Genomic DNA, 26,328 nt, shown 5'->3' with positions numbered 1-26,328 from the left:
TCAGTCACATATTTGATAATGCAAGAAATAATCTTGTAAAATAGGCAAAATACAAGTAATATAGCTGGTGACATTAATAAGATCATAAGTAAGTATTTAAGCTGAGAACTTCCATTAGCTGTGGCCCAGTATCTCCCCAGGTAGTCTAACCAGTCTGTTCTGCATTAAGTGATGATATATTGACATGGTGCATAAAGTTCACCAAAGATGTCTGCATCTACAAGGTGAGTGGTGGGTCACTGTGACCTCTTACAGGATTGAGAAAGGGATGTTATCTTCTAAGGAGTTACATAGCTGGCACCAGAAGGAGAAAAATTGATCTTTATGGTTGAGTAGGTATTTCTGCTGTTGGGGAAGTCTGGTTAACACGTAATGCAGGTGCACAATGCACCCTAGAGGGGAGAGAGGAAGCCAAAGGGCAGAGAAAAGGTTTTATGTTTAAATTTTTCTCGTCTTGCCTTAAAACGTGAATTTTATTTCAACACTTTTCTATATGTTTTAAGACATCCTTTTAATGATTTTAAGTGTAACTACATAAGAGGAACTATACCAGAGGGCTTCGTATATGTTGTTTTATTTAGTTCTCACAACCGACACCCAAGATAGGTAATATTATCACCATTTTACAGAAAAAGAAACTGAGGCTCCAAAGCATTAAGTAACTTGCATGTGGTGCCACACCCCCGAGGAATCTGGCTTCCTCATCTCATGCTAATATTACTTCCTCTGGCTCAACCTAAGGGGCCTTCTCTGTTAAATGTGTAATATCTGCGTCTCAAAATGTGGAGGAAGGATGGAGTGAGATGTTGATGTATGAAAGCCCACTGCAATGATACAGCCCTCTATAAAGAATAATATGAATGAGGAGCATGTGTTACATTCACTGTGCTGTTCTAAGGCTCTGTATATATTATGTTCCTTCAATCAGCTCAATGAGCCTTCAAGGCAGGTGGCCATTATTATCCTCATTTTACAGAAAAGCATATCAAGGAACAGAGAGAGTAACATGCCAAGTTCACACAACTGTACATGATATTAATGATCTCAGTGGGAGCGTTTCCATTGTAAATGACTTCTGGGTCATCTTTCCCAATCTCCCCTTTGAGTTCCTCAGGGAGAGAAAGGGAAACACCCTACTAGAAGTCAGACAGTCCACCTGGCTCAGCAGGAGGTAGGTGAGGGGTGGGAGGCAGGTCAAAGATCAGAGGTCAGGAATTAGGATCAGCACCTTAATTGGTGCTTGTTGACCTTGCTTTCCAAGGACTGTAGGGGACAACCACAAACTCCAAGGACACTGCTGCCACCTGCTGTTCACACATTTTCCAGCCAAGGCTTCTCCCCAACATCAAGATCTTCACCACTGTCTTCCCCAGACCCCTTCTGTGGCCTGGGTAAGAGAATTTCAACCTTTCAATTTCAGATGCAGGAAGGATAAGCCCTTAGCAGAAGTAGAAGGGCGCCAATCAGAGTGCAGAGATGCTTCTGAGCCATGCAACCTAGAGGCAAGACCTTGCTTCTTTGAATCTGTCTTCATCTGTAAAACAAAGACAATCATAATATCTGCTTCATACAGTTGCTTTTAAGATGAAATAAGATATTTTCTCTCTACAATCTACCTTCTTTTTTAAATATTTATTTATTTGGCTGCATTGGGTCTTAGTTGCAGCATGTGGGATCTTCATTGCAGCGTGCGGGATCTTTCATTGCGGCCCACAGGCTTCTCTCTAGTTGTGGTACACGGGCTCAGTAGTTGCGGCACACGGGATCTCTAGTTGTGACACGCAGGATCTAGAGCACATGGGCTTAGTTGCCCCGTGGCATATGGGATCTTAGTTCCCTAACAAGTGATTGAACCTACGTCCCTGCATTGCGGGGGTGGATTCTTAACCACTGGACCACCAGGAAAGTCCCCCAGTCTACCTTCTTTTTTTTTTTCTTTTTAAAAAATGTTTTCTAGATTTTTTGATGATGGCCATTCTGACCGGTGTGAGATGATATCTCATTGTAGTTTTGATTTGCATTTCTCTAATGATTAATGATGTTGAGCAGTCTTTCATGTGTTTGTTGACAGTCTGTACATCTTCTTTGGAGGAGTGTCTATTTAGGTCTTCTGCACATTTTTGGATTGGGTTGTTTGGTTTTTTGTTATTGAGCTGCATGAGCTGCTTATAAATTTTGGAGATTAATCCTTTGTCAGTTGCTTCATTTGCAAATATTTTCTCCTATTCTGAGGGTTGTCTTTTCGTCTTGTTTATGGTTTCCTTTGCTGTGCAAAAGCTTTGAAGTTTCATTAGGTCCCATTTGTTTATTTTTGTTTTTATTTCCATTTCTCTAGGAGGTGGGTCAAAAAGGATCTTGCTGTGATTTATGTCATAGAGTGTTCTGCCTATGTTTTCCTCTAAGAGTTTGATAGTGTCTGGCCTAACATTTAGGTCTTTAATCCATTTTGAGTTTATTTTTGTGTATGGTGTTAGGGAGTGTTCTAATTTCATTCTTTTACATGTAGTTGTCCAGTTTTCCCAGCACCACTTATTGAAAAGGCTGTCTTTTCTCCACTGTATATTCTTGCCTCCTTTATCAAAGATAAGGTGCCCGTATGTAAATTGATACAGCTACTATGGAGAACAGTATAGAGGTTCCTTAAAAAACTACAAATAGAACTACCATACGACCCAGCAATCCCACTACTGGGCATATACCCTGAGAAAACCATAATTCAAAAAGACTCATGTACCAAAATGTTCATTGCAGCTCTGTTTACAATAGCCAGGACATGGAAGCAACCTAAGTGTCCATCCACAAATGAATGGATAAAGAAGATGTGGCACATACACACAATGGAATATTACTCAGCCATAAAAAGTAACGAAATTGAGTTATTTGTAGTGAGGTGGATGGACCTAAAGTCTGTCATACAGAGTGAAGTAAGTCAGAAAGAGAAAGACAAATACCGTATGCTAACACATATATATGGAATTTAAGAAAAAAATAAAAATAAAAGGTCATGAAGAACCTAGGGGTAAGATGGGAATAAAGACACAGACCTACTAGAGCATGGACTTGAGGATATGGGGAGGGGGAAGGGTAAGCTGTGACAAAGTGTGAGAGTGGTATGGACATATATACACTACCAAATGTAAAATAGATAGCTAGCGGGAAGTAGCCGCGTAGCACAGGGAGATCAGCTAGGTGGTTTGTGACCACTTAGAGGGGTGGGATAGGGAGGGTGGGAGGGAGGGAGATGCAAGAGATATGGGAACATATGTATATGTATAACTGATACACTTTGTTATAAAGCAGAAACTAACACACCATTGTAAAGCAATTATACTCCAATAAAGATGTTAAAAAAAAAAACAAAAAAACCTGAAAGCATAGACAGTTTATCAAACAGTGTTTCAGAGTTGAGGAAATTGATTTCCCCCAGAGAGTGAAATTTGGTCCAGAAATGAATTCAGCACATTTGCTTTATTAAGGAAATGCTTGGCTGTATCTATTTGGGAATCTCCTTGAGCAATAAATTTGATGATTTAGGCATGAACCTTCCAAAAAAAAAAGATTTTTAAATTTATGTATTTATTTATTTTTGGCTGCGTTGGGTCTTCATTGCTGCATGCAGGCTTTCTCTAGTTGTGGCGAGCGGAGGCTACTCTTCGTTGCGGTGCGTGGGCTTCTCATTGCTGAGCATGGGCTCTAGGCACATGGGCTTCAGTAGTTGTGGCTCACGGGCTCTAGAGCGGAGGCTCTGTAGTTGTGGCGCACAGGCTTAGTTGCTCCGCAGCATGTGGGATCTTCCCGGACCAGGGCTCGAACCCATGTCCCCTACATTGGCAGACACATTCTTAACCACTGCACCACCAGGGAAGCCCCCAGTCTACCTTCTTACCAGAAAAAAAGTTAGCTATATAAAGGACAAGCCAGGATGGGGAACAATTAAGCATCCCCATATGTCTAAAATCAACCTTTGCTTACATTAACATTTTTAACAATTAAAAATTTTTTTACTTAGTAAAGCATTTCCCTTTATATTTTGCTACTGATTTTGAAATTATCAAAATTAAGTCTCAAGTCATTTTTTGTGCATTTTATTGAGTATCTGAACCAGAATGTGAAATACTGAAAAGGATATCTGATTTTTTTTTTTTTTTGAGAAAAAGCTTTCATAATTGAAAGTGTCTCTCCCATCTGAGACTGCCAGAGTCATTTCCAAGATTCTGGTTCACAAGTTTCACATCACTTCTTTCAGGCAAGGCATCTAGCAAATGAGCAACGTAAAACTGAGAAAACTAGAGGGGGCTTTTTCCACTCAAGTTCCCTTGGGAACTGACCCAAACAGCAAAGCTAAGAGGCCTGGCTCCCTCTCAGCAGCTAAAAACATCACACCAGATTCTGTTTGCCTGAACATTCCTTCTGACTAGTTCTAGACGCTAGCAGTTGGATTCCAATTAACTTTCATGTTGCCGGTCTAATAGTCCTTCAAGATATTTGCAATTTGTATTACTGGTTTAAAAGTTCAGCAAAACTGAAACTCTCATTGGCTGGGTTCCGGTAAGTACCTGTAAACGATTTCAGGACTATCCACTCTACTACACATTACAGGCCTGGCTGTGATGTGGGTTCCAGGGGCAGGTCTGGCTGTTCTCATCCTCTGAAAGGGAGGTTGGGTACCAACTCGCTCTCTCACCTTCTTGGGTTTTGGACAGAGTACTAAATGAAGATACTATCTGCTGCCTGGATTCGTCTTGTAAGACACGAGTGTTTCCAGAACATGGGAGAAGCACACAATGCCCTGTTGGAGAACCTAATGGCAAGGTGGTTAATTAAGGCAGAGTGTGGGACAGCTGAAGGCAGATGACTCAGGACCTCTGCACCCAGAGCAAGGAGGCATCTGTGAGAGGGAGACAAGGCTTAATGAAGGGCCTGATGGAGACTTTGGGAGGAAGAACTAATGGTGGACCTGGACTTAGATCTTTGGTTTTTCAGTGATGAAAGAAGCTGAGAAGAAGACATTTCAGACTGAGCCCCCAAAACATAGAAATAAGAATAACTCTTAAGACGGTATTTAGGTACAGCTCTTAAGAAGCTACTCAGTAACCACACAACAGGTGGTAAGAACAGCAGGATTTCCAGTGACTCTGGGCCGCTCTCGGGCTTCTCCACCTGGGACCTGCAGACTCACCCTCAGGCATGTGTGAGTGCTCTGTAAGGACCTCCACATTTTATCTTTTCACTTGATGCCTATTGGAAATAAGATTAATGTTTGCAGATTCTGGGTCATCTGTATAGCCACTGAGTACCATAACACAGCTTCAGCTTCTGCATGGGCACTGCGTTTAGATAGGATGGGGGCCAAGTAATGCTATTTGAATTGTCAGAACTAGAGGAGAAAAGAATAGATATAGATTTAACATGTAAACAAGTAGAGACCAAAGGACATCACAAAACACTGTATGACGATCAGTTACCCAGTCATTCAACCAGAAAACTGGTGGGTAGGCAGAGTTATCACCCAGCCCCTGGGGTATAGGCATGCCCAAAACAGAAGAACGCTGTCAAGAAAAGATATACAAAAAAGGTGTCATACGTGACAGCCTGCCCAAAGATGATCTTTTTGGTTTCAGGATCTATTTACATCTTTAAAATTATCGAGAATCCCAAGGAGCTTTTGTTTGTGTGGGTTGTATCTATCAGTATTTATGTATTAGAAACTAAAACTGAGAAATTTATTTACTAATTCATTTTTAAGTGGCAATAATAAACCCATTATATATTAACAAAGCTAACATTTTTAATGAAAATATATTTTGCAAAACAAAACTTTAGTGAGAAGAGTAGCATTGTTTTACATTTTTGCAAATCCATTTGGTGTCTGGCTAAATAAAAGCTAAATTCTTGTGTCTGCTTATGTATTCAACCCATTTTGATATATTGTTTTGGTTTATGTTGGGATCAGGGCGGGCCGCCCCAAATTATGCCACAATGGCATATTGATTATTTTGAATTAGGAAATGGCCAGTGCAAGAGGGACACTCTTTTCTGCTTCCCTGAAAGCAGGAAATAAATCTCTCCTGTGAAAGGTGTACTCCCTGCATCTGGAGGCAGGACATCCTTATTACCAGACAGGGAATTGGGGCTGAGAAGCCTGTATAAACAAACCTTGTTGTTTCTTTAATTTACTACCTCAAGCCCAAATTCTGTTGATATTCTTTACTAATTGAGCACCCAAAAACTAAGTTTCTTTGTCCTGTCAATTCCTCACAAATATATTGTCTCTTTGTCTACAAAGTATAAAAGCCGCCTGCTTTGACCACCTCTTTGTTCCTATTTTATGAGACCTCTGTGCGCATGAATTGTTTCTTTTTCTCCTCTTAATCTTTTTTTAAAATTTTTATTTATTTATTTATTTATGGTCGCGTTGGGTCTTCATTGCTGCGCACGGTCTTTCTCTAGTTGCGGAGAGCAGGGGCTACTCTTCATTGCGGTGCGTGGGCAACTCATTGCGGTGGCTTCTCTTGTTGCAGAGCACGGGCTCTATGCGCGTGGGCTTCAGTAGTTGTGGCACTTGGGCTCAGTAGTTGTGGCTCGCGGGCTCTAGAGCTCAGGCTCAGTAGTTGTGGCGCACGGGCTTAGCTGCTCTGCGATATGTGGGATCTTCCCGGACCAGGGCTCGAACCCGTGTCCCCTGCATTGGCAGGTGAATTCTTAACCACTGCACCACCAGGGAAGTTCCTCTTAATCTGTCTTGTGTCGACTTTATTATTAGTCCAGCCACAAAAATCAAGGGGAGGGGGGCGGAAATTTCCCCCTCCCAGACATTTGAAGAAAATGTGACCTCACACATACACGTTGTTGGAAAAAAGGAAGAGTATTTTAATAGACGTTTTAGATAATTGTGGGTGTTCTTCTTGGATACTGCACTAAAATTTGACAAATGGTAGTTTCTTAAACATCAATTGCAAGGTAGAATCTAGAACCACATTGATGAACTTTTCAAAATTTGGTTACATTAAAATTCAGGAGTTCATGATGCATTTTGAATGTCTCATGTATATTTTCCATTTTATCACACCGAGTATTAAAATGATTTATACTCAACGGTCAAGATTTAATCGAAATAATTTTTACAGCTTCATCAAGGACATTCTTAAGTGAAACAAGCTTTTTTTTTTTTCCCATGAGTGCATGGTGATGAAGAATACAGGGGCTACTAGTTCTGTTTGGTGCCACTGCCTTGATTTGTGTGAAAGTGATAGCAGTTCTACCCACCATTTCTTTTGCACCATCAATACACGTGTTAACACAGTGAAAAAGATAATGTCTTAGTATTATGATGGTGATGAAAGCTTCTCCAGGATTACTGAGGGGTCTCATGGACCAGATTTAGAACCACTGAACTAGGGTAAAGTACTTAATTGGAGTCATTGTTTGTTAAAGTTCCCAGACTTAGAGAAATTATTTGTTAGCTTATAGATTTTTGCCTAGTAGAAATTAGTTTTGCTCAGTAGAAAAGGTAACTCCAAAGGTTTTAATCTATTGCCTTAGAGGACATTAACCAGTTTTGAATGTAACCTAGCAATTGTATCCTAATATTCCTTTACTAAATTACTGAGAAGTACATAACTTCTCAACACTTTCTACACCGGTCTTTATATCTTCCTGTTTCCCTCATTAATTGATGAATTCAGTAAAATCTTTGACACACATTCATTTTATATTTGCATGAATCACAATTTTAACTTTTCAGAATTATCCTTTAGCAACCTCAAGTTTCACCATCAGCATCATTATCACGTTACTAGTGGCAAATCACTTGTTTAACAAAACATCTTTAAATAATGTCATTCTTAATTATTTGGGGTTTGTGGTTTTGTACATTTAAAGGGAAATATCTTGTAGCCCTCTAGACTTACTAAAATTAATTTTATTTGAATGCTACTTAAATATATACTAACATGGAATTAATGTATAAACTGCTTGTGCTTATAACTGTTACACAGCTGTAAAAACAAAACATATTAAATACATACAGAGCCACAAATCCAGAATAATACATACCTGAATCTATGCCACCATGAAGAATTCCTGACCCAAGAAAGATAAGCATGGGCAGAAAATCAGCCCTTGACTGTGGTTGAGCCTGGTATAATATTCATGAACCCACAGACCTGAAAATACCATTGTCATCAGTGGAAAACACACATGGACACGTAGCCACCTGCTGAGAAATTTTAGGTGCCCCTACACTAGAAATTTCACCCCTTTCAGCTCCTCTGTAAAATAAGAGTATGTCTACCTATCCCACAGCATAATACAGCGATTCTCTTGGGAGGTAAAGGTGCAACTGTTGTTGCCAAAGAAGGTTAAGAAAGCATTTCATTCTTTCATTCTTCTCTCTCCCCTTTCAAGAACAGTCTTAGTCTCTAATTTTGTTCTTGGGCCTGGTCCCGGAGCTAAAGTTCTATCCTTCACTAGCAATAGACCTTAAACAATTTATTTAATCTCTCACTTCAGATTCCTCATCTGTAAACTGGAGGTGATAATAACCTCTACCTCATAAGCTTCTTGAGTGGATTATTGAGAATAATGCACGTAAAGCACCTGACGTATAGAAAAAACACAACAGATGATCATTACTGTTACCGCAACGCTCAGCACCTGAGAGCTAAATAAATGTTGGTTATCATTATTCAGATGCAAGGTGATAGGTAAGGGGATAGTCCCTCCTAAAATGATACTTTAAGAAGGAGGACAAGAAAGAAAACGTAACATTTCGTGAATGCATACCTGTGCCAGGCACTTTGCACACATTATGTAATTTCATCTTCACAGATCCCTGTGATTCAGATACTAGTAACCAGAGCAGAACGAGGGTGAGGGGAGTGAGGCACCTAGGGTCCAAAATTAAGGAGGCCCCTCAAAAAACTTTAAGGAAACACTCCCACTCAGGGTTGTGCTGAGGAAAATGAGGGTCTAACAGGGTAGCTTGGTAACAGCGTGGTGAGCAGCAGAGATAAGATTTACCCTCTGGTCTGCCAGCTGAAGCCAAAGTGGACGCCCTGAGGTAGCCGGACCACGGGGCTTCCTTGCTACAGGTTCTCACCCTTCACCCCATCCTGATGGTGCAGATCTCTGAGAAACTGCCCAGCTCATTCTAGAAAATTCCTAACTGTGATTGACCTGTGACTCAGGTCCCTCACGATCTAAAATGTTCTAACTTTCCTTTCACAGGAGGGCCCTGCTGACATAGCTGCACTTTAAGCTTCTAGAAAGTATTAGATTAAAGGCCTCTTAAGATTTTTTTCTCAGTGAGCCCAGATTCTAACAACTTATTAAGAAAAGCCTCTTAGGCCCAAGCTGGGAAGTTCTGATCTCTCCTGAGAGAAGCTAACCCTTTGACCTCACACCGTGGAGTATGCTTCTGGAGGCCATTGCTGTCACTGGGATGAGCCTTCAGGCCTGCACTTGGGATTGTTTTCTAGCATCCTTTTTACTTTGAGTGTAAAATGGCTCTGGGGATAAGAAAAGCAGCACCCCAACCCCCCCACCCCCCCACCCCCCCACCCCCACCCCCACCCCCGTTAGTGTTTACCTTTCCTTAAGATGGAAAGATTGGCCGGGATTCAACAGATTGTTGAATCCAAGGTAGAAGCCAGATTCTTAGAATTTGGGGAGCTTTCTCTGGGAATCCCTGAGGCATTTGTGTGATGACCAACCTAAGGGCAGGAAAAACCTTTGAAAGGAACAATTAAAGTCTGTTTGGATAAGCTTTCCTGGAGCCTGAGGGTAAAAGGTGCCCCTCCCTCCTCACTACCTCAGGAAAGGAGACTAAACAGAGAAATGATTTATTGGGAAGGAATGTGCAAATAAAAAGATGACACTTGTGTTCTTTTCAAGATTTAGTGATTTCTCTAGAAACATGTTATAGACTGACTTGTGTCCCCCCAAATTTTTAAAGTGAAGCTCTAATCCCTAATGTGGCTATATTTGGAGATAGAACCCATTAGGAGATAATTAAGGTTACCTGAGGTCATAAGGGTGGAGCCCTGATGCTATAGGATTGGTATAGTTATAAGAGAAACATGAGGTCCACCGTGTGATCTAGCCAAGAAAAGGGTCTCACCTGAACCCGACCTTGCTGGCATCATGATCTCAGACTTCCAACTTCCAAAACTGTGAGTAAATAAATTTCTATTGTTTAAGTCACTCAGTCTACTGTATGTTGTCATGGCAGCCAGAATTAATACAAAACACTTGGGGGTAATATACCCACAATTTATTCAGTGGCTCCCAATGACTCGTCTTATTTATACTAGTCTCACTAAATTTGCATCTGTATCTCTTTAATCCTCACCATCCAAGTAAGTGGGTAATAATTTTTGCTCTTTTAACAGCTGAAATTAGAATACTGGAGTCTTTGGATGATAGAATCAAAAGCAGTAAAATCCAGAGCTGTGTGGTCTTATATGGAGCACTTAACCTTTCTGGGCACTAATTTCTCCAAGTGTAAAATGGGGAACACATTAGTTCCTACTTGATAGATTGCCTATGAGGATCTAAGTAGCTGCCCACAATCCCCAGTGGGAGGTGTAGGCACTGACCAAGCAGGTCATTGACAGGGAATAGGGACTGGGTTCCAACCGGAAACAGAGGTGAGTGCCTTGTTGGGGGGAAGAATGTGCTGGACAGGTAGAACAGATGACAGAACAGAACTGAAGTGGCCATAGCTTGCCTTATAGGATCAGGGAAGGTACAAATGGAGTGAGTTGGATGACTCACCTATCATGTGTCAATGATTGAGATCATTACCTAAGACCTTTGTTTGTTGAAACCCTCATCTCCCACACCTCTACCTCCATGATGCAAAGGGCAGGTTGAGAATCACAGTTGTTAATAATGAAGTAGGGTTTTGATGACGGTCAGGGCTCAGGTGCACATAGATCTCAGCTATGAGATTTCGGAGTTAGATGTGCGTTGTATGCAATTGTTATTAAGCATTAATTTGTTTTCCTCATTCCTTCCCCTTTCATAATGTGTAATTGAATGTAATGGCCCAGTTCGGAGTTCACTGGCCATGCTTCCTGCTTGAGAGCCTTCAGGGTTCGTCCCAGGATACACACTGCTCTCCCCACTGCCCCTCTGCTAAGCTGGGAGGCCAGGTCTCTGACCCTTGAGTAGTAGAATCTGACAGGATGTTCCAAAAGAGCCCACTCACTTTAACAAGTGACTTTAATTAGAAGCGTCCAAGTGGTGCCACCAGGATGCTTGGGACCAGAGACTCAAGTTTGAAATCTTAGAAATTCTGTCCCAGTGAAGCAACCAAATGCCTTGTTATAGAAAAGCATATCGAGAAAAATATGTTCATGCAGATTCTCATTAGCCCAGAGAATCTGTTGTAACTGAGAAAAGGAAAAGGATTCAGAGACCTGCCCAATAAAGACATCTAAGCTGAAACAATGAGCCAGAGATTGTTTTGGACTCCGTTGCTTTTGCACCCCAGAGTTATTTGGTTTGAATGACTGCCAAACCCTACAGTTCAAAAAGACAGTCACAAGTGGGGAAGGAGGCCAACATTCTTGGGGTTGAATTCCCAGAATTCTCTCATTTACTGTAAGTCTCTCAGTCTAAGGTCAGCCCACTCTGGCTGGTGGTGTGGTTTTAGAGACAGCCTCTCCCCCTACTACGAAGCCTGTTAGAGGGATTCTGATCGTCAACCATATTGTCCTCCCAAGGACCTGAACTTGGGTAGGTCATCTTCTTCCAGAAGCCACCACTGTGGTCATTTCTGGGGTTCATAAGGATGGGCAACCCTCTCACACTGAATGCAGCTGTTCTCATTAGGCCTGTCGTAAAATACACAACAGCGAGCATTTCGGTCTTTTTAAAAGTGATTGCAATTGAATGTAAACACAAATTCAGTTAATAGGAGTTTATGTAAGCCTCTAAGCTTTTGGTTTCATCTCTGAAATCTTCCACTCTTTTGCCGCCCCTGTTAAACATTCACCATGCCCTGATGGATTTTACCTCCAAGGAAGCAGCCCCTTCTCTCCTCCACTGCCACCACGCTAGCCAAGTCACCTTCATGTCTCGCCTCTGTTACCCTGAGAGCCTCCTCCGTGCTCCCTCTGCTCCAGTTCTGCCCTCCCCTCCCCACAAAATCTCCATTCTCCGTGCTCTAACCAGAACGATGGTTTCAGCACCCCAGCCTGATTGTGTCACCCTCCCCTTGCTAAAAACCTTTTGCTCTTATTAGGCTAACACTCAAAACCCTTCCCTTGCCCCCTGCCTGCCTCTGCATCTTGACCCTTCTCCCGGTCCATCCCTCTCTGCCTGCAGCTGCATTAACCTCCCATGCTTCCCCCAACCTTTCCGCTCCACTTCACCCAGTGATCACAGTTCCAATGGCATTTCCGAGGGAACTTTCCCATGAGACCCCCCTATCTTGAGCAGATCTCTTTAAGTTTTCATTAACCATGCTTCTTAAGAGTAATTACCTCCATTTTAAATACATACTCATGAGTGTGATCATTTGATTAAGAGCCATCTTCCCTACTTGTCTCCAGGCTCCATGAGAGCAGGGGCACAGCTGCTCACTGTCGTATCCCGGACCCTTAACCCAGTGCCTGGCACATAAACAGGTTCTCATGGAACATTCTTTGGATGAATTTCAGAGAGGTAGACACTGAGTGGAAAATACATACAACTATGAATCAGAGTTGTTGTTTTTTAAAAAGGTCAGTACATTTGAAGGTAAAGTAAATTCTTCTCAAAACTTCAAGACAGGGTTACTCATAAAAATCAACACATAATGGATGAGATTATCTGTGCACAGAATCCAGGGAAAAAAGAAATCCTAACAGCTTGTCAAAACCACAGAGGAAGGGCAGAGAGGTTTTTGGAGTCTGGAGTATATGGTCAAGTCAGAGAGATAAGGAGAAGAGGGCAGGGAGCAGTGAGGCCCTGGGTATATACCTGGGTTAAACGCTGGCTCTGGAGACTGGTTTGTAACATGGTCTGTCAGACCACGTTAATGGGCACAATTAATGGGGACCCAGGGTGAGACAGGTGCCATCAAGCAACCGTAAAAAATGATTTGTAGACGGGCCTGGTCGGGGAGTTGGGAGCCAGCGAAATCTATAAGTAGAGATCAGTAACCGACCATCAGTGTGTGGTCTACCTGATGAAAGTGCATGGCATCTATGAGAAGGGAGGCCTGAGTACCAGAAGTTCCCACTCCCTGTTTTTTTGGATGGAGGAGTGGTGCCCAGCTGGCTCATGGTTGACTGATGACTCTGACCGTGGAGACCATCCACACCACGAGGCTTTGTCTCAGGTTCCCCAAACAGCCTCTGGTCATAGACTAGGCTTACGTGGAGCCTTCCCTTACGTGGAGAGAAAAACTGGCCCACTGTGGTAGGTTGAATGATGGCCCCCACAGATGTTCACGTTTAAATCCCTGGAACTTGTCAATATGTTACCTTATGTGGCAAAAGGGACTTTGCAGATGTGATTAATAAGGATTTTGAGATGGGGAGATTATGCTGGATTATCTAGATAAACCAAATGTAATCTCAAGGGGGAGGCAGGAGCACAGGGTCAGAGAGAGATGGGAAGATGCAATGCTGCTGGCTTTGAAAATAGATGAAAGGCGCAAAGAATGAGGGACGTCTCTAGGAGCTGGAAGAGTCAAGGAAACATTCTCCTCTAGAGCCTCCAGAAGGAATGCACGCATACCCTCACCTTGATTTTAGACCAGTGAAACCGACTTCAGGCTTCTGAACTCCAGAACTGCAAGATAATAAATCTATGGGGGGGGTTGTTGTTTTTATTTTCTTTTTATTGAAGCATAGTTAATTTACAATGTTGTGTTAGTTTCAGGTGTACAGCAAAGTGATTCAGTTATACATATACATATATGTCTCTTCAGATTCTTTTCCCTTAGAGTTTCTTACAAAATATTGAGTATAGTTGCCTGTGCTATACAGCAGGTCCTTGTTGGTTATCTATTTATATATAGTAGTGTGTATATGTTAATCCCAAATTCCTAATTTATCCCTCCCCCCACACTTTCCCCTTTGGTAACTGTAAGTTTGTTTTCTATGTCTGTGGGTCTATTTCTGTTCTGTATATAAGTTCATTTGTATCACTTTTTTTTTTTTTAGATTCCACATATAAGACAATGATATTTGTCTTTCTCTGTCTGGCTTACTTCATTTAGTAAGATAATCTCTAGGTCCAAATCTGTGTTGTTTGAAGCCACTAAGTTTGTGGAAATTTGTTACAGCAGCCGTAGGAAATTAATACAGTAGGTAATATGAGTATCTGGTCAACAGTTGAATACCTGGGTCATACATGAGTCTCTGGAGAGTTTAGTTGTTTTCATTCAGTTCCCCTGGGCCAGACCACTGTTAGAGGCATAGAACAAATTTCTGGATCTGCTGAGAACTAGTATGGCTGACCTCAACTTCCCTAAGTTCCTTCCTTCCACCCTGGGAAGCCTGGCCTGACCTGAGGCACCACTGGCTCTTCTTTGTAGAGACCACGCTGGTTGCTGATAGTTACTCATTATGTGTGGGCTATTAGGTGAGCTCTTGGGAATGGAGCACAGACTTTGTCACCAGAAAGGCCTGAGTTCAAATCCCTTCTCCATGCCACTTGACAGTCACAGATTGTCAACAAATTACTTAACTTCCTTCAGTCATGGTTTCCTAACCTGTAAAACAGAGGTGACATCTTCCTGCTTTATAGTGTGGCTATACGGATTGATAGAGGTAATGTATGTCTAACACCAAACACAGGATCAGGACCAGAGTAGGCATCCAAACAAGGTTACCCCTTCTTCCTCCCACGTCCCACCTCCGCCGTGAGCCTTCCCCGTGCTCAGCTTTTTTTATGTGGGACTCTTCAGCTACTTCCTCTGTAGCTTTGCAAGCCCTATGGTGGCCCCGTCTTTTGTTAGCACCCTGACTACCAATCAATGACCTCAGTGTCACCCTCCCAGTGACCTGATGTCTAGTTGGGATTTCCCCAGAAATGGTATCTGAGACAAGGATGGCAGCACAGGTGGTTTGTCTGGGAGATGGTCCCAGGAAATACCAGTGGAGAGGTGATGTAGGGGGAGGAAGGATATATGATCATGTAAGTTACCGCTGGGTTCATCTGGGGCTTAACCCCCTGGGAAACTCTGGGAGACAGTTATCCCACCCAAGGGGCAAGGCAGTTGGGGCATATACCTAATCTTTCTTTTTTTTTGGGGGGGGAGGGTGGGCAGCAATTAATTCTCCAATACCTCCTGACTGCTGCACTCATGGGCAGAACAGTTTCTGGCACCAAAGAATCCTCAGGCACAGGGATGCAGGTACTGACAGCTGGCAGGGGTGGCATGAACTGTGAGTGGAACACCAACAGCTCTGCCTCACTTGAGGAGCATCTGCTAAATGCATGGGCTTCCTGGTCACAGCTCGCACTCTGGTCTTAACCTTTCCTTGACCACTAGTGAGCTTAACATACCTATTGCAGTGTCCTGGACTAATGGCCTCCTAGTTGCAGGCTCTCCCAATTCGCAAACTGATAAAGGAAATTTATAATTGTCTTTGGATTTGGGATGGGAAGGAACACAATTTCTGCAGCAAACCAAAGGCTGCTTCTTCTGGTATATGCTTTGTATTATACTTTCAAATAACCTACATACCTACCTCCATTTGGCAAAGTTTAAAGCCAAAATCTGCATATAGTAATGACTGTTTAAGCCCAAGAAAAAGTTTTCATCACCTTTTAAAACCTTTACTTCTGGGACTTCCCTGGTGGTCCAGGGGCTAAGACTCTGCACTCCCAGTGCAGGGGGTCCGGGTTTGATCCCTGGTCAGGGAACTAGATCCCACATGCCGCAACGAAAAGAGCCCGCGTGCTGCAACAAAGATCCCGCACGCGGCAACGAAGATCCTGTGTGCCACAACTAAGACGCGGTGCAGCCAAATAAATAAATTTATTTTTTAATTTTTTAAAAAAGGAATATATATATATATATATTTTTAAATCTTTACTTCTTTCCCCTATCCAATCACCTAAATGTTACAGCCTCCCAGGGTTATTGTTATCATTACCTGAGAATATTTTAAAGCACCCAGATAATTGAGAGCCCTAATTAATAAGTTTGGATAATAGGAGGGTCACCATATGAAATGCCTGCTGATCATTGACTGGATAAAGCACAGAGGAGGCATTTCAGATGTGCTCAGCCCTGAAGAGCCAACTGTGACACCCTGATGCTAGTCATCATTAAGCCATATGTGTCGAGTGCCTGCAAGGTGCAGGGCACTGTGCCGAGAGGCACAGAGAGGCTTGAGAAGGTTTCAGGAAAAAAGAACTTTCCTTCCCCAAAACAACTCTGACTCTGTTCCAACTTCCACTACTAGAGTCTTTTTTTTTTTCCAGCCTTATCCAGCATCCTCTTATACAATGAACTTCTCACTAGGAGGGATCAAAGCCTCATACCATATGGCTGACAGGGGCCTCCAAGGTCCTGTTGGTGTACAGAGACTCAGAGGGGAAATAATTATTAGCCTGAAGTGACCCAACCCACAGGTGGTACAGTTGGGCCTGAAATCTTTGCCTTTGTCCCTAATGTCTGCTTTCTTCACATTTTAAGTTGTTACCTGACCTTTGCGCTTGGGGGGTGCAGGTTAATTAAGGGCTGGGCTCTGAGATAGCTTTCTAAGAGCACATACTGGCAAAAGAGACTTCCCCAGCTGTCCCACTCTCCACTTGGCAGCTGGCAGTCTTTGCTCCAGTGAGCCCAGCAAACCCTCTGCTGCCTAAACTCCTCTGAACACCCTTTTATCTAAGCACTGTTTCTCCTCTGACCACTATATCAAAATCCTATAGGAAAATCATTTTAAATGTTCATTCTTGGACCCCTCCCCAGACCTACTGAATCAGAACCCATGCCCGGGACTCGGGCCAAGGAAGCTACACTTGTAACAAACTTTCCACGTGTTTCAGACCGCACCAGAGTTTGAGAACCATCAGCCTATGGGCTGCAGCCCAGCATCCTCGGGGTGGCTTAGAAGCCTGGCACCATCTGGCTCTGCCTACCTTCTGACCTACCTCCCTCAGCCAGATTGAGCTACTCCCTGTTCTAGAAACAGATGTTGCAATGTCAAGCGCTGCATCTTTGCTCACTGTATTTCCCCTGCCTGTTTGCTTTTCTTTCACTAATTCTAACAAGCAAATTCCTGTTCCTCTTCCAAGGCCCTCATGAAATGTCCCTCAATCTCTGTCACTCCCCTTAACTCCTTCCCTACGAAGAGTCACCTACTCTCTCCTTCCTTCTCATAGCTATTGATAGCTGCCTCTATTACAGCACTTTTCTTATTGTATTAATGAGTTCTAAGGCTGTACCTCAGACCAGGGCTGTGGGGAGCACACATTGTTCACTTGTGCATATTAGAAAAAGGCACCCCTTCTTCCAGAGCTAGACACACAGCTTGGCAATAGGAGCACAGGCTGGATCTCAGCTCACTCGCCCTTCTGCAGGCACCCGAGTGCAGGACGGAGCCTGTCGACCATGTGCAGAGGCTCTGCGCCTGTTGCCTCTACTAATGGAGAGCTCATGAGAGTCCCTGGTGCTTGTTCATGTTTGTGCATCCCCAGCATAAAAATCTGGCCCTGTAACGACTCTCCATAGAAAGTTTTACAAGCTGCTGTGAATTGAACGCAGCCTGTAAGCACAGGCAGGCTTGCTCCATACAGGTGTCGTCAAACCCTGTGAATTGCAGAAAGCCCTCAGAGCAGCAGAGGCATGATGAGTGATGTCATCTGTTCTGTTCTCCATGGATTCTGGATATTTTAACATCTGCAACGGGAAATTGTTTAGAGCTGTGAGACTGAAATAGATACCTACAGCAGTCCGGGATCTCATCCTTTACTTTGTGGACCTACAAAAAAAACCCTTGTCTACTTCTCCAGGAGGTAAATCTGTCTGAGACTTGTTCTTACTAAGGCCACTGGAGAAATCACGTGACTGAGAGGTCCTCCGTTGGATCCCTTCTGCACAACTTGCTCAGCAGTGAAGTGGGAACACCCATCAGACCCTTGGGGGACACAGTGAGCTGCAACAACAGAGCTCTTGAGCCATGTTTCCGACTTCCTGTTGACCTGTAGAGGAAGGGCATGGAATGGCTGTAGGGTTGGTCCCAGTTCCCAAGACTTTAAGATTCCCACTACTACAGTGAGAATGTATTCATGTATGACTTGATTACTTTCTTTAAAAAAGTCATTATGACATTTCAAGACAGGACTATTTGCTAAACTTCCATCAATCCCAATCCAGGAGAGGCATAGGCTGGCTCTTCAGATGATTGAAATTGAATTCCTATTTTGTCTTTAATCACTGAGGCAGTGACTAAACAATTAAATTGACAAGTTGAGGGAAGGAGATGCTGGAGGAAAATAACCATACAAACATAAGCTGAAAGATTAGTTCATATGTAGCAGGAAAAGAACTAGGGACTTCAGTAGTTGACAGCTTGTTTTCTACTTTCACCAAAAATGACATTAGAGGGGAATAAACTGTTCTACTCTTTACTCCTACTCAGTCCACTTTCTAAGGTTTATATTTTATCGTTTTACAGGTTGAAGCACATTTAATCTTTCACAACAAACCTTCAATGTTATTGTTATTAACCCTAACTTATAGACGAAGAAACTGAGGTTTGGAACTCATCACCCAAATTCAGACCCATCAGACCACAAAACAAATCCCGTGCTTTGCATGTGAGGGACATAAACATGTGTAAGACAGAGTTATGCCTTCAATGCTTTGCAGTCTAAACCAGAATAAACAACGTAAACAATAATTAGAAAACAGAAGACTGAGGTAGAAGAGAGAGCATTTAGGCCTTATATTGATCAAAGAAGTCTACGTGCAGGAGACAGGAATTGAGTTGGGCTTTGGAAGTTGTGCGATAACCATATTCAAGACAAGACATGAAAATATTTTCAGGGTGATAAGGTGTTTTTTGTTGTTGTTGGGTTTATTTATTTATTTATTTATTTGGCAGCCTTGGATCTTCGTTGCTGCACACGGGCTTTCTCTAATTGCGGTGAGCGGGGGCTACTCTTCGTTGCAGAGCACAGGCTTCAGTAGTTATGGTGCACAGGCTTCAGTAGTTGTGGCTCACGGGCTCTTGAGCACAGGCTCAGTAGCTGTGGCGCACGGGCTTAGTTGCTCCGCGGCATGTGGGATCTTCCCAGACCAGTGCTCGAACCTGTGTCCCCTGCATTGGCAGGTGGATTCTTAACCACTGTGCCACCAGGGAAGTCCCTGTTGTTGTTTTTATACAGTTAGTACCAGAGCAGGGATTTGAACTCACTTCAGTGCTCATCACAATTTCATTTGCACCCTAAACCTTTTAAAATAGACTATTTTTTTAGGGCAGTTTAAAGTTACCAGTGATAGTGAGACAAAGGTACAGAGATTTCTCTTGTATCCGCTGCTTCACACATGCATAGCCTCCCCCGTTATCACCATTCCCTACCAGAGTGGTACATTTGTTACAACTGATGAACCTACACTGACGCATTATTACCACCCAGAGTCCACACTTTATGTTAGGGTTCACTTTAGGGTCATTCTATGTGTTTGGTCAAATTTATAGTCATATAGAATAGTTTCGTTGCCCTAAAAATCCTCTGTTCTCCACCTATTTATCCCTCCTTCACCCCTAACCTCTGGTGACCACTGATCTTTTAACTGTCTCTAGTTTTTCCTTTTCCAGAATGTCCTGTAGTTGAAATCACACTGTATGTAGCCTTTTCAAACTGGCTTCTTTCACTTAGTAATATGCATTTAAGTTTCCTCCTTGTCCTTTCATGGCTTGATAGCTTATTTTTTATTTTACTGCTGAATAATCTTCTATTGTCTGGATGTACCACAGTTTATCCATTCACCCACTGAAGGACATCTTGGTTGCTTCCAAGTTTTAGCAACTATGAATAAAGCTTCTGTAAACATCCATGTGCAGGTTTTTGTGTGGGTATAAGTTTTCATCTCCTTTGTGTAGATACCAAGGAGAGTGATTGCTGTATTATATGGTAAAAGTATGTTTAGTTTTATAATAAATTCCTAAACTGTCTTCCAAAGTGGCTGTGCCATTTTGCATTCCCACCAGCAAAGGATGAGAGTTCCTGTTGCTCCATATCCTTGCCAGCAGTTAGTGTTGTCAGTAGTCAGGATTTTGACCATTCTAATAGGTGTATAGTGGGATCTCATTTTAACTTGCATTTCCCTGACAGCATATGATGTGAATCATCTTTTCATATGCTTGTTTGCCATCTGTATATCTTCTTTGGTGAGGTGTCTATTAAGGCCTTTGGCCCATTTATAATTGGGTTGTTTGTTTTATTATTGTTGAGTTTTAAAAGTTCTTTATATATTTTGGATAATAGTCCTTTATCAGATGTGTCTTACACAAGTTTTTTCTCCCAGTATGTGGCTTGTCTCATTCTCTTGATACTGTCTTTCACAGAGCAGTTTTAATTTTTATGAAGTATAGCATATCAATAAACTCTTTCATGTAATCATGTCCTTGGTGTTGTTCCTAAAAAGACATTGCCATACCCAAGATCATCTAGGTTTTCTCCTATGTTTTCTTCTAGGAGTTTATAGTTTTGCATTTAGGTAATTTTGAGTTAATGTTTGTAAAGGGTGTAAGGTCTGTCTGTTTATGTATGTATGTATGTGAATGTTCAGTTGTTCCAGCACTGTTTATTGAAGAGACTCTTTGCGCCATTGTACTGCCTTTCTTCTTTGTCAAAGAGCAGTTGACTATATTTATGTGGGTCTATTTCTGGGCTCTTTATTCTTCTTTATTTAATTTTTATTTTTTATTGGAGTATAGTTAATTTACAATGTTGTGTTAGTTTCAGATGTACAGCAAGGTGATTCAGTTATACATATATACATATATCTATTCTTTTTCAGATTCTTTTCCCATATAGGTTATTACAGAGTATTGAGTAGAGTTCCTTGTGCTATACAGTATGTCCTGTTGGTTATCTATTATATATATTCTTTTCTATGTGGTACTTTTTTTTTAGGTTATTAGATGTCCTTATGTATATTACTTTTTTTTTTAGTTTATTTATTTATTTATTGGCTGCACTTGGTCTTTGTTGTGGTGTGTGGGGCTCTTTGTTGCAGGCTTCTCTCTAGTTGCAGCACACAGGTTTCTCTAGTTGTGGCACATGGGCTCTAGAGCGCAAGAGCTCAGTAGTTGTGGCACATGGGCTTCTGTAGTTGTGGCTCACAGGCTCCGGAGTGCTTGGGCTCAGTAGTTGCGGCATGTGGGCTCCAGAGTGTACGGGCTCAGTAGTTGCAGCCCAAGTGCTTCTCTCTAGTTGCAGTGCATGGGTTTAGTTGTCCCCCAGCATGTAGAATCTTAGTTCCCCAAACAGGAATTGAACCCGTATCTCCTGCATTGGAAGGCAGATTCTTAACCACTGGACCACCAGGGAAGTCCCCGGTTATCTATTTTATATATAGTAGTGTGTATATGTTAATCCCAACCTCCTAATTTATCTCTCCTCCCCCAACTTTCCCCTTTGGTAACCATAAGTTTGTTTTCTAAGTCTGTGAGTCTGTTTCTGTTTTCTAAATAAGTTCATTTATATCATTGTTTTTTAGATTCCACATATAAGTGATATCATGATATTTGTCTTTCTCTGTCTGACTTACTTCACTTAGTATGATCATCTTTAGGGCCATCAATGTTGCTGCAAATGGCATTATCACATTCTTTGTTATGGCTGAGTAATATTCCATGATACACATATACCACATCTTCTTTATCCATTCATCTGTCAATGGACATTTATTTAGGTTGCTTCCATGTCTTGACTATTGTAAATAATGATGCTATGAACACTAGGGTGTGTGTATCTTTTCGAATTATGGTTTTCTCCAGATATATAACCAGGAGTGGGACTGCTGGATCATGTGGTAGCTCTGTTTTTAGTTTTTTAAGGAACCTCCATACTGTTCTCCATAGTGGCTGTACCAATTTACATTCCAACCAGCAGTGTAGGAGGGTTCCCTTCTCTTCACACCCGCTCCAGCATTTATTGTTTGTAGACTTTTTGATGATGGCCATTCTGACCAGTGTGAGGTGATACCTCATTGTAGTTTTGATTTGCATTTCTCTGATAATTAGCAATATTGAGCACCTTTTCATGTGCTTTTTGGCCATCTGTATGTCTTCCTTGGAGAAATGTCTATTTAGATTTTCTGCCCATTTTTTTATTGGGTTTTTTGTTTTTTTGATATTGAGCTGCATCAGTTGTTTGTATATTTTGGAGATTAATCCTTTGTCAGTCACATCATTCGCAAATATTTTCTCCCATTCTGTGGGTTGTCTTTTTTTAAAAATATATTTTATTTATTATTATTTATTTTTGGCTGCATTGGGTCTTTGTTGCCGCACGGGCTTTCTCTAGTTGCAGCGAGCAGGGGCTACTCTTCATTGCGGTGCACGAGCTTCTCATTGCAGTGGCTTCTCTTGTTGCGGAGCACGGGCTCTAGGCACGCGGACTTCAGTAGTTGCAGCACGCGGGCTCTAGAGCGCAGGCTCAGTAGTTGTGCCTCACGGGCTTAGTTGCTCCACGGCATGTGGGATCTTCCTGGACCAGGGCTCAAACCCGTGTCCCCTGCATTGGCAGGTGGATTCTTAACCACTGCACCACCAGGGAAGCCCTGTGGGTTGTCTTTTCATCTCCTTTGCTGTGCAAAAGCTTTGAAGTTTAATTAGGTCCCATTTGTTTATTTTTGTTTTTATTATTACTCTAGGAGGTGGATCTAAAAAGATATTGCTGTGATTTATGTCAAAGAGTGTTCTGCCTATGTTTTCCTCTGAGAGTTTTATAGTATCCAGTCTTACATTTAGGTCTTTAGTCCATTTTTAGTTTATTTTTCTGTATGGTGTTAGAGAATGTTCTAATTTCATTCTTTTGTATGTGGCTGGCCAGTTTTCCCAGCACCACTTATTGAAGAGACTGTCCTTTCCCCATTGTATATTCTTGCATCCTTTGTTGTAGATTAACTGACCACAGGTGTGTGGGTGTATTTCTGGACTTTCTATCCTGTTCCATTGATCTGTAAGTCTGTCTTTGTGCCAGTACCATACTGTTTTGATTACTGTAGCCTTGTATTATAGTCTGAAGTCAGGGAGACTGATTCCTCCAGCTCCATTTTTCTTTGTCAAGATTGCTTTGCCTATTCAGGGTCTTCATGTTTCCACATGAATTTTAAGATTTTTTTAATTCTAGATCTGCAAAAAATTCTAGGCTCTTTATTCTGTTCCATTGATCTAGCTGTCTTTTTTCCACCAATACTTTTTTTTTTTAAAGACACATTTATTCAATGTCATGATCAGACTATTACATTTAGCAATCAACAGCATGGGTGCAAAAAAAAAAAATCTACATTAAAACCCTTTGTTGGAATGCTTTACACTTTCCACAGAAGAGAAACTAAAATAACCTGTTATACAATTAGTCACAAACACAGTCCTCGAGTTTTTTTGCCCATACACATGAGTATTGTCTAAAACATGTCTTCTTTGTAGCAGCTAGGCCCTGCCACCACTGTGCTTGGCTGAGTTCACAAATCTTTTGTAACCTGTAGCTTCCCTGTCACTTCTCTGGCTCTCCTCTCCTGCTAAGCTTTGTTCCCTGGCAGTAATCAAAACCTTCTGCCACTGCCATAGCTACTGCTGCTGCTGGAACCACCAAAGCCACCTTGGTTTCGGGGTTTGGCAAAGTATTGGCCTCCACCACCATAGGGGCCAAAACTTCTGCCTCCAAGTTTCCTCCTTTCATGGGTCCAAAATTTGGAGTTTGATTGTTGTAACTGCCAGAATCATTGTAGCTTCCACCACCTCCAAAATTGCTTCCATCATTACCAAATCCATTATAGCCATCCCCACTGCCACCATATCCCCCAGCACCACGGCTGCCACCAAAGCCACCTCGACCACTGAAGTTTCCTCCATGACCACCACCAAAGTTTCCAGAACCGCTTCGACCTCTTTGGCTGGATGAGGCACCAGCCATCTCTTGCTGAGACAGGGCTTTCCTTACTTCACAGTTGTGGCCATTCACAGTGTGGTATTTCTGAATGACAATCTTGTCTACAGAGTCATGGTCATCAAAGGTTCCAAAAGCAAAGCCTCTCTTTTTGCGACTGCCTCAGTCAGTCATGATTTCAATCACTTCAATTTTCCCATACTGTTCAAAACAATCTCTTAGGTGATGTTCTTCAGTGTCTTCTTTAATGCCACCAACAGAAATCTTTTTCACAGTGAAGTGGGCACCAGGTCTTTGAGAATCTTCTCTTGAGACGGCCCTCTTTGGTTCCACCACTCTTCCATCCACCTCGTGTGGCCTTGCATTCATGGCCACATCCACCTCCTCCACAGTGGCATATGTGACAAACCCAAAGCCTCTGGAGCACCAGGTGTTTGGATCCCTCATTACCACACAGTCTGTGAGCGTTCTCCACTGCTCACAATGGCTCCTCATACTGTCATCACTTGTTTCAAAGCTCAAACCTCTGATGAAGAGCTTCTGCAGCTGTTCGGGCTCTTTGGGTGACTCTGACTTAGACGTGACGGCAGTGGAGGGGGAGGAGAGACGTCAACGATGCTTACTCGGCGGCGTCCACGGGCAGAAAGGAGTAATCTACCAAATGTATCTCCACCAATATTTGATGTTAGCTTTATAGCAACTCTTGAAGTCGGTTAGTGTCAATCCTCCAACTTTTTCTTCTCCTTAATTATTGTGTTAGCTATTCTGAGTCTTTTGCTTTTCCGTATAAACTTTAGAATCAGTTTGTTAATATCCACAAAATAACTTGCTAGGATTTTAATTGAGATTGTATTGCATCTATAGATCAAGTTGCAAAGAACTGTCATCTTGACAGTATTGAACCTTCCTATATATGGACATGAAATAGCTCTCCACGTATTTAGTTCTTTAATTTCATTCATCAGTTTTGTAGTTTTCCTCATAAAAATCTTGTACATATTTTGTTAGATTTATACCTAAGTATTTCATTTTGGGGGGTGCTAATGTAAATGGTATTACTTTTTTTAGATTAACTTTTTTTTTAATTGAAGTATAGTTGCTGTACAATATCATGTAAGTTAACAGGTGTAGAATATAGTAATTCACAATTTTTAAAGGTTATACTCCATTTATAGTTATTATAAAATATTGGCTATATTCCCCATGTTGCTCAATATATCCTTGTAGCTTCTTTTATACCTATTAGTTTGTACCTCTTACTTCCCTACCCCTATATTACCCCTCCGCCTTCCCTCTCCCCACTGGTAGCCACTAGTTTGTTCTCTATATCTGTGAGTCTGCTTCTTTTATGTCATATTCACTGGTTTGTTGTATTTTTTATATTCCATATATAAGTGATATCATGATTTGTCTTTCTCTGACTTACTTCACTTAGCATAATGCCGTCCAATTCCACCTATGTTGCTGCATATGGCAAAATTTTGTTCCTTTTTATGGCTGAGTAGTATTCCATTATGTGTGTGTGTGTGTGTGTGTGTGTGTGTGTGTGTGTGTGTGTGTGTATACCACATCTTATTTATCCATTCATCTGTTGATGGACACTTAGGTTGCTTCCGTAACTAGAAATAAGAAAATTAGAAAATGAAAAACTCACTGGTAAAGGCAAGCATACAGAAAAGGTAGGAAATCATCCAAACACAAAGCTAGTAGGGAAATTAAAAGACAAAAGTAGTAAAATCATCTATATCCACAATAAGCAGTTAAGGGATACACAAAACAGTTAAATATAAAATATGATATCAAAAACACGAATCGACAGCACAAATGCAGGGTTTTTAAAATGCATTTGAAATTAAGAGATCAGTAACTTAAAACAATCACATATATATAGACTACTGTACAAAAACTTCATGGTAACCACAAAGCAAAAATCTATAATAGATACACACACACACACACACACACACACACACGCACAAATGAAATCCAAATGGTATTATATTTTAAATTTCAAATTCACTTATTCATTGTTGGTATGTAGGAAAACAATTAACTTTTATATATTAACCTTGTATCTTGTGACTTTGCTATAATGGCTTATTCAGGAGTTTGTTGTTGTTGATTCCTTCACATTTTCTATATAGATGATCATGTAATTTACAAAGTTTTATTTCTTACTTTCCAATCTGTATACGATTTATTTCTTTTTCTTGCTTTATTACATTAGCTAGGACTTGCAGTACAATGTGA

General features: G+C 41.7%; 1 pseudogene; it reads right to left on the bottom strand.

The window, feature by feature from the left end:
- Window positions 1-23,630: 23,630 nt before the first annotated feature.
- On the bottom strand, window positions 23,631-25,516 carry LOC115864865 (heterogeneous nuclear ribonucleoprotein A1-like; annotated as a pseudogene).
- Window positions 25,517-26,328: the final 812 nt, after the last annotated feature.

The sequence above is a fragment of the Globicephala melas genome, chromosome 2 (assembly GCF_963455315.2).
Source record: "Globicephala melas chromosome 2, mGloMel1.2, whole genome shotgun sequence".
Classification (NCBI taxonomy): Eukaryota; Metazoa; Chordata; class Mammalia; order Artiodactyla; family Delphinidae; genus Globicephala; species Globicephala melas.
Note: the sequence above shows the minus strand (reverse complement) of the source record. Positions and strands in the feature narration are given on the sequence as shown.